The 14,536-nt window shown below is 42.5% G+C and overlaps 1 long non-coding RNA gene across 1 annotated transcript; it reads left to right on the top strand.

Moving 5' to 3' along the window:
* Positions 1–275: 275 nt before the first annotated feature.
* Positions 276–1,613, top strand: LOC144011018 (uncharacterized). The gene is made up of 3 exons (XR_013281421.1): positions 276–1,263; positions 1,340–1,441; positions 1,522–1,613. It is a non-coding gene; the product is annotated as an uncharacterized LOC144011018 (long non-coding RNA).
* Positions 1,614–14,536: the final 12,923 nt, after the last annotated feature.

Raw genomic sequence — 14,536 nt, 5'->3', positions numbered from 1 at the left:
GGGAAAGTACTAGCCATTTCTATTATGGTGAAGGGGGAAAAGTATGCACAAACACGGCTCAAAGATTGTATTTTTAGAGGTTGTAAAACAAGAAGTATAAGGTAAGGTTAAACTGTGATACGGTGGTTGGTATTATGAAATTAAAAAATATGAAGTTATACATTATATGTAAAAATGTTGTAAGAGTCGTTCGTGACTGCTGGGGTTGAATCTGAAAATAAACGGATAAAGCTATATAATTTCCCCTTACTGATATAGTTACTATCTGACATTTTTGTTCAATATTTCTGTGAGTAGGGGGAAGCATATGCAGTCAAAGATTCATGGGGAGGTCAAATGTATGTCTGTGCTTGTGTGCGCGTACGCGCATATATGGCTGCATGAGGGTCAAAGAAGTGTGAGGACAGACGGGCGGCTGAAGAAGTGTGAGGTAAACGATGGCTATAATGTTGTTAGTTTGAAAGACAACGCTTCCTAAAATATATTACAAAAATAAGCATGTACTCTGACGGTTACATTTATATCAGTATCAATTTTACAAAAGGAAAATGGTGAGCAGGTCTCCTCACCCCCTGTGAGAACAGAGGGGTTGCTGGTCATAAAATTAAATTAGGCTGAAGAAGAACGGACACGCAACTAATTGTGAGGGTCATTTCTGAGGGTCTAATAGAAATTTATGGATTTTAAATTGCGTTTTGCACACCCTCCTCTATGTATAAATATGAGGCCTTCGCAATGCCACACTCACTTCTCTGAAAAATTCTCAAGAGGTATCGGCTCTGAGCTTCCAAGATGAATCAAGGTAATTAACTCTTGATATTATCTATATATGTATATATACTCATACAAATGTGGCACTTATATTCACTTCTATTAATGTTTTTGCTATGAAATAAAAAAACCCTACATCTTAATGAAGCTTCTGGAAAAGCAAGCATCTTAGTGAGTGATTTATTTATTTAATGGAATGATGCATGCCTTTATTTTTATACTTATAGCGTTTATTTTATTTTTAAGTTATGAGAGATTTTGGAATAAGTCTGTATCAATATGTATTTTTGTTTTACATTTATTTTAATTTTATAGAGTTAGGAGAGTTTATTTTATTTTATTTTATTTTATTTATTTTTTGAATGAGTGAATGAGTTCGTATTTTCTTATTTTAAATTTGAATTTTTACAGAATTAGAAGCGTTGTTGGATGAAATTCAACTGTATTATTATTCAGCGTCACAAGATGGCGATGTTGTGCCAGGAATCCGGCGTAAGTATTTCTTATTTTGAAACATTTAGAGCTTTTTCTTGCTTTAAAATTAACTGTTAGTAATGGATATTTACAGAATTGAATGAGGATGTGAACGAGAGGATTAGACAGCCGGAGATTTTCGTAATTACGAGTGATGAGGAAGAATTGGATGACGAATTACCTGCAGGAGTGAACGGTAAATTTCCTTTTTTTAAATAAAATAAAACCTATGTATTACTATTTTTTAAATGAACCGGTAATGTTGTATGATTATAGGTGGTGATATACTGAGCGAGACGGTCCCAGAGACTGCTCAACCTGAGGTCATAATAATATCTGACGAAGAAGAAGAAGAAGGAGAAGAAGAAGAAGAGCTATTAAGGCGTGAAAACGTGAGGGCCGAAGAGGAAGGTGAATTCGTCGGGTTTCCACCGATTGAAAGCGAATCTGAAATGGAAAACTCTGAGGGGGGTGACATGGATTTAGATAATGTAGGTCAAGGTTTGGCTGAAATTGTAAATGCCTTAAACGATGAGATCTCTATGCAAATCGAGCCTTTTCAAATGCCTGATGAAATCGTCGATGATGGCGATCCGTTTGTGGCTATAAGACACATTGAGGATTTTATTGATTTCTTTAATCCTTTAGAGAGGGCTCTTGCACGTCTTAACCAGTCATCTTCAAACGGCGAAGCCGTTGAGGACATACTTGAACCAGACATACATAGAAATGACCAACAGCAATCCTCTGTATCATTTTCACAACATTCCCAGCCACACCCACACAATCAAACGCAACATGTAGAAGGTAGCAGAAGTACACATTGCCAGCAGACACTTGTGTCAAATACACAAAACTTTCAATACCAACCATACACGCACAATCAAACGCAACAGACAGAAGCTGGTGGTAGTAGTACACCAGCTAGACAAGACCTCCAACAACAGTCTCGGGTACATCGACACATTCAAGCAGAACATCCCCCAGCACCAACCCCCAGTACACAATCCACCTTGCAACAATCTTCAGACACAAACAGACAGGTGGGGGGACAAGTTAGGAGTCCGAATTTTAACAACTTGGAGATAAGACGACGTCTAAATACAACGAGACCCGAAGACCCCCTTGATTTTGCAGCCTTCTACACAAACATTGGCAATAATTTGAATGAAGCTGTGCAGGAGGTAATCAGATCGACTAGTCGCGGTGATATAGTCCAAGCAGAAATAGTGGGTGAAAATGTGAGGGAGCACTGTTACCTAGATGCTGTTAATGACCCGAATGACGTAACTGACGCAGTCCATAATTTGCTAGATCGCATCGCACAATCTAATACAGAGGTACTGGCCGACAATAGTCTAGAACTTGTTGTACAGATTGTATTTGATGTTAATGGCGGAGGAGGTGCCAAACGCAAACTAATTTTGACTACAAATGATGAAATGGTTCAAAAGAAGAAGAGATGTTTGTACATAACGTATGACAAAGATGATAAATTATGCTTTGCTAGATCGTTAGCATACCTGCTTGACGGATCGTTGACTGTTGATCAGGCTACACAGAGGGCTCGTTATTTACAGCAAAGCGTGGGGTTGACTTGTGAGACTGCCGTTAGTCTGAGGGACGTACACAAATTTGAAACGCTTGTGAAACGCAAAATCGTTATAGCTTATAGAGCGGATTGCGAACGCCCCCTGTCTTTTTTTGAGACACAATACCCCAAATCAGAGGACTCAGTGTTCTTACTGCTATTAGACGGACACTATTATGGAATAAAATCGGTTAAGGAGTTCATAGGGAAATCCTACTTTTGCAGACAATGTTACAAAGGGCATAAAAACCAAGAACAACATAGTTGTGAGGGGCATTGTCACATCTGTCTCGACCCTACCTGCAAACAACAACCGTTCAAAGCCATTCATTGTAACGATTGTAACAAAATATGTCAGAACGAGAGTTGCTTCGTTAAACACAAAGAACGCAGACAGACCTCAAAATCCGAGACTAGCAACTGTGAGAAATACAAAAAATGTAGCGAATGCAGTGTGGAATATTACGTCAAATCACAGGGGGAGAATGTTAAACATAAATGCCCTCAAGCCAAATGCACAGTATGTGGAGAGGTTCTACCTAAGGGCGGTGATGAGGCGAGAGGAAACCCTCATCTGTGTTACATGCAGCCTCTAAAACCGGAAGCGCCTTGTAAACAAATAATTTACTACGATTTTGAAACATTCGTAGGTGCTGACGGTAAACACAAACCCTACCTAGTGTGTACCAAATCGACAAAGGGGGTGGAAAAACATTGGTTGGGTCTTGATTGCGTCGAACAATTTCTTGATTATGTCAGGAACCCTCGTTTTGAACAGTCTAAACTAATCGCTCACAACGCCAAAGGTTTTGACGCTTACATCATTCTAAACAAAATGGTAGACATGGGGGTTAATGTCAGCGTCATTATGCAAGGGAGCAAAGTCATTTGTTTCTCAGATACGGACTACAAACTGGGGTACATCGACTCCTTGTCCTTCCTCACGATGCCCCTCAGCTCCTTGCCTAAAGCTCTAGGTTTCATCGATCAAACTAAAGGGTATTTCCCCCATGGCTTTAGCTCTCTAGACCATTTAAATTACATCGGTCCCTACCCTGATCCAAAATATTATGGGATAGAGCGTATGTCGACGGTCCATCGTACAAAGTTTTTTGAATGGTACGAGGTAGCGTGTAAGGGAACCTTCAATTTTGCTCAGGAAGCTCTAATGTACTGTAGAAATGATGTGAATATTTTGGCGACAGCTTGTGAGAAATTTAGAGAGGAGTTTCTTAATGCGACTGGTACAGACCCGTTCAATTCTGTAACTATCGCCTCCTCCTGCATGAAGGTGTTCCGGAACAATTTCCTAACACCTAAAACATTGGCTATTACGCCGACCGATAATTACATACAACAATCCAAATCATTCTCACGCGACTCGATCCAATACCTAATGTGGGTGGCGCACAGCCAAAAAATACCTATTATTCACGCCTTAAACAAGGGGGAGGTCAAGATCGGGCAGTACTATGTAGACGGGTACGCTTTGATAGACGGCGTAAAATATGTATGGGAATATCTCGGATGTTTCTATCACGGATGCCGTGAATGTTACGATCCTACTCAAAAGTGTCCTATGAGTAAACGACCGTTTCAAGAAAAGTTTGACAGGGTTAAAAAGAAAATACAGGATCTAAAAGTCAAGCACGGTGTACAGCTTGTGTTGATGTGGGAGCATGAGTGGCTGCGGTTAAAAAAGTCAAATCCGGATATAAGAGAGTTCTTGCGCAATTCAAAATTCCCTGAGCCTCTTATACCACGTAAAGCTCTTTTTGGAGGGAGAACGAATGCCTTCGTGTTACATTATACGGCTGCCCCCGGTGAACGTGTAATGTACGTCGATGTTACATCGCTTTATCCTTTTGTCAACAGCACATGTGCCTATCCGTTAGGACATCCTACCATCATTCACGACAATTTCGATGACCCCCAAAAGTATTTCGGGTTCATCAGAGCTAAAGTCAACCCTCCACGAGGCCTCTATTTCCCCCTGCTGCCGTACAAAACGGCAAGAGGTAAACTGGTGTTTACACTTTGTCGCACGTGCGCAGAACTTAACAATCAAGAAAGTTCGTGTTCGCATAACGATGACGAGAGAGCCTTAACCGGTGTTTGGGTTACGCCTGAATTCAACAAGGCTCTCGAGCTGGGCTACACCGTATCACAAATTACGGAGGTGTGGCATTTTGACTCGTCGAGTAGCGACGTCTTCAAAGCATACATCGATACATTCCTTAAAGGGAAGCAAGAGGCCTCGGGGTATCCTTCCTACGTCGTTGATCAGGCAGGTAGGGAAAAGTACATCGAAAACTATGAGACTCACCAAGGTATTAGACTAGACCCCTCAAAAATAAATGTGAATGCGGGTAAGAGGCAGGTGTCTAAATTATGCCTCAACAACTTTTGGGGCAAATTGGGACAGCGTGATAATTTGGATAAAACAGAGATTGTAAGCAGCACAGAACGCTTCTTTGAATTGTTATTTTCGGGGTTGTACGAGATCAAAGCCTTTCACTTCCTCAACGATCAAAGGTCGATCGTGCAGTACAGCTACCACCGACGTTGCAACGTCCCCCCCTCCAAAACCGCTAACATCTTTGCAGCATGCATGACCACGGCTTATGCACGTCTAAAAATGTACGCATATTTGGAGCGACTGCAGACGAGTGTTTTGTACACCGACACGGACAGCCTCGTCTATGTAGTCAAAGACGGCGAAAGTCCTTTGGAATTAGGTGACTATTTGGGGGATTTGACTGACGAGTTGGGAGGAGATAGCATTCAGGAGTTTGTTTCAGCGGGTCCTAAAAGTTACGCCTACCAAACTAGGAACAGCATGAAAACGGTAATGAAGGTAAAAGGTATCACACAGACCCATGACACTTGCAAACGCGTCAATTTTGACAGCATCAAGAATTTAGTCGAAGGGTACATTGACTCATCAGGCACACAAACCAGAACGATTGAAACGCCTCAACACACTATCGTGCGTAACAAAAAGGGTTTTCACCTAAAAAACATGTCATTCATGAAAAAGTTCAGGGTAGTATATGACAAGAGACGTCTTATCCCCCACGGACACACCCTGCCTTTCGGTTATTAGTGTGTTTTGTGAAATGGAGTTAAATCAAGTTGATTTCGATCCGAGGCTTCAACCCCCCTTTTCTTGTTTAATATCTGGACCAAGCGGGTGTGGAAAAACATATTTTGTAAAAAGTATCTTGGAAAATTGTAACCATGTTATGAAAAGTCTTCCTGACAATGTTGTATGGATCTACACTTCTTTTCAACCTCTGTACGAGGAACTTCAAAAGCTGAATAAAAATATTAACTTTGTGAAAGGTCTCCCTGATTCTTTTGAGGATGAAAGTTTGTTTCCAGCGCGTCAAAGTCATTTGGTTATTCTGGACGACGTCATCTTTCAGGCGTCGGACCACCCTGAGGTGGTAAGAATTTTTACCCAATATAGACATCATAGGAATATGAGCGTCATCATGTTAACGCAGAACATTTTTCATCAAGGTAAATACAGCCGGACAATCAGCCTCAACAGTAATTATATGGTGTTGTTTAAAAACCCGCGTGATAAATTACAAACGAGTGTTTTGGCTAATCAGATATTTCCCTCAAAGAAAAAGTATTTTTTGGAAAGCTTTGAAGACGCTACCAAAGACGCTCACGGGTATTTATTAGTGGATTTAACCCCGACATGTCCAGATCAATATAGACTGAGGACGGGCTTACTAGCTCATCAGTGGCCTACCGTCTACATACCCAAGACTTAATAAGATGTCGAAGCTTTTAAAAAGAAATGCTCCGCTGCTCAAAACTTTGTTTCACGCCAAGCCCAAGAAACGTAAAGACATACTTTTGCGCGGTCCCGGTAGCTTGGTGAAAGCTCTCTGCGAGATTGCTCTAAATCTCTTAAAAGGCCACATACCGCTGAGTCCTTCGCAGTATAAGAGGCTAAAAAAGCAAAAGAAGGTGATCAGAGAATTGGCCGATAAGAAAAAAAGTCTGAAGAAAAAACGTGCGGTCTTGATTCAAAAGGGTGGTTTTATCTTACCCTTGTTGGGGGCATTCGCCCCTGTCCTCGGAAGTCTTTTAGGCGGTCTAATAAATAAATAAACTTTAACCAACATGAGTTTGAGAACAGCTCAGAAAATGTTTCTTGTCTCACCTCACCAACTGGAACGTTTAAGCAGGCCCGAACCAACCATTCGAGAGACGGCGGAGCGTAATTTGGATTTTAAAATGAAGGAGGTCCTAGAAGATAGTTCTCTAGACCAGTATGAGAAAATTAAAAAGTACCAATCCTTGATGCAACGATATTTAGGGTTGCTCAAACAAGGGGAAAACGAACGACGACCAATCAACCTGACTCTACCTGCTGAGACATCAAACACATCCCCATCAGATGAAGCGACGGGTTTGGAGAATGAAGCCTGGCTCGACATCGTCCAAACAATCCCTCCTCGTTACCGTAAAAACGCCGATTATGTTTTAAGAAAACTGTCTACCGACGAAAGAGGTTGGACTCCTCGCAGCGAATTCATCTTCAGAGGTAAGCCCGTCAGAGGATCCCACATGACTGATTTACTCAAACATCTCATCGGCAAGAATGTTTCATCGCAAGGTCCTAGAGGTTGGAGCGAGTTTCTACACACCCTCTCAGAACTCAATATACCCGAAACAACGGTTTCTAACCCACATGCACGCGAGGAGTTGAGACGTCTAAAAAACGGCTCATATACACCTAATCCCATTGTTAAGGAATCTTCAAACGGGAAAAAGAAAAGAAAACGGACTGCTTCGACTATAAAGTGGGAGGGGTTTTAAATATGACACTTATTTTATGTAAGGAAAAACACATCACTCTGTATTGCTTTTTAAATTGCTTTTATTGAATAAATGATTTGAAAAACATAATCCGTTACAGACAATGACATTTTTTAAATTTGTTGAAAGAACATGATTTTTGTCCTCCGCATGGTTTGCAGGTAAAAAACCGGTGTCGCCGAACAAAAGCAGATACCATAGCATCATTCTTGATTACATCGTCGGTGTAGCAGTCCATCACATCCTGGTAAGACTCTCCACACCCTCTGTGGCTCAGGTAGTACACACAATGAGGGCCGCAGGCCGCTGACAGTTCGTGTTGTAACTGGCGATTATGGTAAATTATACGGTTAGAATACTTTTCCAGAAAAGACTTTATACTTTGTGGGTAATATTTAAAATCAGGGGGAAAGCCGAAGGGGTCGAAAAAAGATGCAGAGTCGTCCTTTTCCAAGGTGAGAGCCAACCAATGTTCTCCGGGTTTAGAGCGGGGGTGTGTATTAACTATATAGTATATGGGGGGCGAGGGTTTCAAGGAGGATAACTCGTCCGAAGCGTAAACGCCTCCAAATAAATGTCCTTGTAAACGTGTCATCAAACTCTCCAATTCCCTTCCGTTCATCTCCTCAGTAATAGTCCATTAACACTTCCCTCTTCGAGTTAATTTCTAAAATAGAGTCGTAACAAGCGTACACAATAAGTGTGGCGGTATGGGGAAGCGGGGTCCTGAATCTCATCTCCAATCTGAGTGTACCGCTGGACACAGGGGATAAAGCCTCTGTGTCCTGGCTAGGATTTAGATTAAAGGCAAACAGAGCATAGCCTTGTTGAAAGTCTTCGTGGTCTATACTTAGAGGTAAATCTTTTAAAAACCTCCCCGTCGAGGTAAACAAGTTATGAAACTCGCGCACTGCGTTTCCTGCGTTAAATTGGGGTTGAAACGCCTTAGATGGGATCTGCCGCCCTTCTTGAGTTAGGGCTAGGTATTCAATATTGTGGTGGGCAAAGTTAAAAGGATTTAAATTCTTCCGCCCCACAAAAGCGCTGTGATTGACGAGTGCTAAAACCACATACTTTGGCGTATGTCCCAAAAAGAGATTGTCTTGATGGCAGATCCTCGATAACTGGGGTATAGAGTAAGTCTTTACGTTGATCCTCGATAGGGGGTACAGCGCGTTGTCTTTGTGGAGAGCCGCTGCGTGACCCAAAGAAACGGCCGGTGCGACCGCTACTTTTTTTACAAAAAGGGTGGCTCCTATTATCTTCAGAGAGCAATCAGCGTCGGGGGGACTCATTAAACAAAAATCATCACTGGCTCTTGTTAGCTTTAGCCTTAGATCCACGTTATTTAAGAGGTATCTCTCACAAAAGAAAATATCCGAGTGAATGGGGCCTAGGAGTTGAAATTCCCTGGACCCCTCAATCAATTGGGCTCTGTGAACCAGCCCTTCATTAACATCGTTGCCCGTGAGCGATGTTGAATCCATCCGCCCTCGTGTATCTTTGAAGAACATGGCTGTGCTAAATTGGCTTTTGAGAGAATCCTCTGAAAAGTTTAACAATGTTTCAATCATAGCTCTGTAAGGGTGAGTAGCGCTTGATTGTGAGATGAGTCTATCCCCTAATGTAACATCTACTTGGGTAAAGATTGTGTTTAACGGATAGTTAATGATGCCTACGTGGTCGGTGGGGCCCAGATGAGAGCCGTCTCTGTGTGTTACTCGCAAACGCAGGTAAAGCATTGTGTCCGAGAGATCCATATATTTAGAACCGTCCCCCGGTATGAAGAATTCAATGGGTCCTTGCTCCGTCAAAGCTGATAAGGGTGAAATTTCGACGTATTGGCTTTGTTCTATCGAAAGTTGGGTCATTGGGGGTGAGAACAAATCTAATTCCGACAGAGTGCATTCTTGCGACTTGTGATGTAAAAGAGCCATTTTCGTCAGATTGTTTAAGAGAAAATGTCGGCGTTGCTTCTTCGGCGCTTCCTTCTTGAGACTGATTTCCTTTTGACTGCACGCCTACGCTTTTTATGAGTAACCAGTCTCTGACCTATCGGTCTCCTCGAAGGTCTTCGAGCCAAAACCATTAACCCGGATCCATCTTGATTCTTTTCTCTTCTCTGTATTCTTTCCATCGCACGTCCTGCTACATCCATGGCAATATTTTTAGCCGCCGACTGCAGGTGAGGTTTCGCTACTGTAAAACCTTTTTTGACTAAAGGTACGACAAAACGGAAAAGTTTAGAAAAAATGGAGCCCAAACCTCGCCCATATTGCACAGGGGCCCCGTGAAAACCCGGAAGCGACCCTCCTGCTTGGGTTTCGTAATAATTAACAAAGCGATACAGGTCAGGGTGTGTCTCCATCACGACCATTGTTTTTTACCTCGGTTTAAAATGCAGGGTAATAATTATCTTTCCGTATTTAAAATTAACCGGCTGATTCTGATCCGTCTTAATCTGTATTCCTACTTCTTCAATATGTCTCCTACTAATAGGCAGGTAGTAAGCAGGGTTGAAAGTTTTAAAAATAAACTCCCCGTATCTCCCTTCGATCGGAACAGTCCTCAATAACGGAGCATAGGCATCCCCTACCGTCTGGTGTTGCACCACGTCTGTATAAACGTATAAATGGTATTGACCCGCCTTTATATCGGCTGGGTACGGGGCAGGTAACCAATTAGGTTTTATAGTAAACCATTGTCCTTCCTTCATACCAAGTATGTAAGCCAACGGTGCATTAAAGCGGATCTTATAACATCCGGTTGACGACATCCAAAGAAATTTCCGCATATTAATATCGTAATGGAGTAAAATTTGGTTGCCTATTTTATTTTTTATAATATACAGAACCGCCTCTCGTAGCTTGTCAAGATCTTCATATTCCCCGGATGTAATATCTAAGGTGTGGGTTACAAATTCGTTTTTATCAGACCCCCTAGCTGTCTCGGAGTTCTTTGCATCCTTAGCTTTGGAAAGCGTCATATCTTTTATATAGAAAGTAGTCTGGTTTTCGGGTACGTTTATCCAACTACGAGGGTATGAAATCTCAGTCAGGGCCACCTCCCAACTTCCTTCGAGATCAATGTGTTGGGCCAAATTCACTCTGAACTGTGAGATTGTGTTGTCCGTATACACATCCATACTAGCGTTAGAAGGTAGAGTAACGTAGAATCCTCCATCGTGTAAGGGATCCATGATACTTCTGATACAAGTTGTATTTGAAACTCTTTTTTAAACGTCTACAATCTGAGAAGCGGGGACCCAGCTATCGAATTTCGAGGGCCATCCCTTCCAACGAACGAGGAATTGTCTCTGCCCCCTCACCGTGCGCCTTTTAAGGATTTTCTCAATATGGAATGTGTGGTCTTTTGATACGCTCACCTTCTGTAATTCACCTTCGTAAAACGATCCTTCTATGACATCCCCGTCATAATCTTTCAGTTTGTAGACGTGTGGAAAACGAGGAAGACATTCAGATATGGTAAACAATTCGTCCGTAAAGCTCTGCTCGTATTTTTTATCAAACACTCCTCTTAATTTAGATATCCTCACCACATCTCCTGTTTTAAAACGCATTTTTAATTTCCCACTTTGCTCTATCGGCATATTACCGTATAGATTCTGGAAAACCTGTTGAGTATTTCCGTCAGTAACTTGATTGGGCTTCATTTTTATACTTTTATGGTAGCTTTCGTTATAACTACTTACTAAATCTTGTACGACGTCGATATACCTGCGTGTGTTTCTGGCCGTAAAATATCTCCACATTCTAGTTTTTAAAGTTCTATTAAACCTTTCAACAACCTGGGCTTTCAGATCACTGGCAGTAGCAAAATGAACAATGTTGTGTTTTTTCATCAGGTTCTGAAAATGTCTGTTAAAAAATTCTTTACCCGCGTCGGTCTGTATTTTTCGAGGCGTCCCACTCTCAGACAAAACAGATTCAAAAGCTTTAACTACCTGCGGAGCCGTCTTATCCTTCAAAATGCGTACGTAGGCTTTTTTTGAAAAAACATCGATGACGGTCAGTAAATATTTAAATCCATCGTTGACGCCAGCCAGGGCCTGCATATCGCAGAGGTCTGCCTGAAATTGATTCAGCGCCCTTGGGACAAAAACCCTGTTTCGTGGGAAATTGATTCTAGCGGGTTTGTGTAAGGTGTAGGCATCTTGCTCGATTAAGAAACCCCTGACTCGATCACGATTTACTTTTTTACCCGTAACATCCTGTACACCTAAGTGTAAACGCTCTACACCACCAAAACTGGCCGGGTGTGAGGCATCGTAGTAAAGCTTCTCCATACACTTCCTCTCAGCCATCATCATCAGAAAATGAATTTAAATGATATATGCAACGATTATTTATTGATAAATTCACACAGACATGACTTCTTTTGTTTTTTTGGTTTATTACATGATTTCCATAGTATAATCATACACAATAGTAAAAATGATTACATGCATAATACTAAAAGGCAATACTAAGAATTAATATACTCAAGGACTCGGGATAAGACATAGGGACTAACTTTTAATTCAACGACGGTTTGAAATTCTTTTAATTCAACAGGTAAGTCTAAAGGGTAGTTATTTTCTAGACAGTATTTTGCAGAATCAACAAACAGAGTCAAAATTGTTACCAGGTGACCTACACCCACGTCATCACACCATGCATCCAGAACGGCTTTAATTGTATTGGCCAAACCCAAATGACTCTCGTTCACAACACGTCTGACAAAACAATCCCAAGATACATGAAATAGCGAATGAGACAATGATCTGACTTTTTGCATAATCAACAACATTTTGTCAATTCGTCCGTCTCGGTCAGAAGTATGTAGAATGGTTCTCTCCAGAATGTCCGCCCAATTACACAAACCGTAATATCGAAACAACAATTTTCTGAAGATATTCCCCATCGTGTGTCTCTATTTAGAATTGTAGTACTTGTCCAGCAGAGTCTTGAGGTCGTTCGACAGCGATCCGGGGCCTTCAAGGGCGTCCAGTTGCTCGAGCTTGTCGAGTATCTTCTTCTCTTGCTCGAGATCTAGCAGGACAATCTCGGCCGCTGTCTTGACCTTTTTAATGTCGGTAGTCAGATGAAGCAAGTTCAACATGTAATGAATGCTGGGGAGGAATTTAGGCGTGCACAACAATGCTATCACACGATGATAATGTTTCCTAAAATACTCATCATCGTCTATTTCTAGACACTGGTGCTGCCTCTGGCTGGGATGGTTGATTAAACAGCCATTACATTCATCTCTACTGTATTTAACTATAACTTGATTGAGGAGATGTCCTATAGACTGTTTTATACAGTTGTACTTATCCCGACACAGCCAACTGTCCGGGGGCCCGTTCCAGACAAGGTCCCAGTCCTTGTCAAGGTTTGTAGGTGAAGGCAAAGCTGTTGGCGGGCACCCCTCCACAACGTCCCCGTCAGAGGTTAGTTGCTGCTGAGGCTGCTGCTGCTGAGACTCCTGAGGCTGCTGAGGAGGTAGGTGTTCGTGCCGGGTATTGAGTTCCTCAGGAGTCATCAGCAGTTGTGAATACTCCAGCGAGGCAATGTACTCATCGGTCAGCTGCACTTCTTGAGAGTTCTCCGGCGGAGGGGTGTTCTCGTCGGCAGTCGCGGGGTACTGAGAACAGTCCAACTGCTCTCGCTCAAGGTGGGTCGCGGCTGCCTCAACGTCCTTTCCCTCCTCAAAGTCAGAGCTCTCTGTCTGCGTACCTTTTGAGACTTTAAGCCGCGATCCTTCCACCAGAGGCACCACACTCCGGGCACCCAGAGGCGTCCACGATGTTGCCAGGCGTCTGGAACTCTGTCTGGTAGGAGGCATCGTTGTCGTCGTTGGCTTTTTCAGGCAAAGTGTAGTCCGGCTGGAGACTCCTGCTCTTATATTACATAGGGGCGGTTATATGGGAGGGATTTGTTGTAAAGAGGCGTATTTTCCCATTGTCTAAGTGGTAGGGGGGCTGTCCTTGAGGGGGGTTGGCTTATGACGTCAGAGTAGGCGGTTCATAGGGGCGTTGACTACTCAAACGTCAACGCCTTCCTTACACCCACAATGTTTCGCCAATGCCGGCTGTCCAAAAAGAGGGTGGAGATTTTTTCAGAGTGCGCATCCATCCTCTCATTCCATTCAGCCAACGGTAGGGTCAAAACCCTCAAAAAAACACCACATTCAGTGTTAAATGCTTCCAAAGTAAAAAACAGTTCATTCTGATTTGTGCGATCACCAGTCTCTATCAGGTTGTTAGAATCAATTTTCACCTTAAAAAACCAACGACCTGTAGGCGTTGTCCTCGAGACCCATGTAAATGTTAAAACATTCCATGGTTCAGACGACTTCATACATTCTTTCAACACTCGAGGTACCAGTTGATTTAATATACCCCAGTCATTAGAGTTTAGAGTCCCATAGCCACTAGGTGATGTATTTTCAACACCGTCCATGCTAAAATACAGACACAGCTCACCCATCTCGTAAAGGAAGCGGTATCCCCATGAGGCAGATGGATCCAAAGACCATATTTCCTCCAAAGACTCTGCGGGGGGTTTCTGAATACGTCGCAAAAACATCTGCTTCTTACGCGGCGCATCCAAAATCGAGTCGGTCCCAGTGCGTCCCATCTGCACTGAAACATTTGTCTCGCTGATTACATTGATTTTCCCCGCCATCCTCGCTGTAGCTCTATCGGACTGTTGAAGCGCTTGTTATATCCTTTTTACCCATACTAAACCACTCCCTCCGATCACGTCATTCAATCTCATTATTATTCATTATTCACTCAATCTAGGGGGGCGTGCACCGGATCCGGAAGTTAACCAAACAATTAGCATTTGAACC

Source organism: Festucalex cinctus, unplaced genomic scaffold (genome assembly GCF_051991245.1).
Source record: "Festucalex cinctus isolate MCC-2025b unplaced genomic scaffold, RoL_Fcin_1.0 HiC_scaffold_23, whole genome shotgun sequence".
Taxonomy (NCBI): Eukaryota; Metazoa; Chordata; class Actinopteri; order Syngnathiformes; family Syngnathidae; genus Festucalex; species Festucalex cinctus.
Note: the sequence above shows the minus strand (reverse complement) of the source record. Positions and strands in the feature narration are given on the sequence as shown.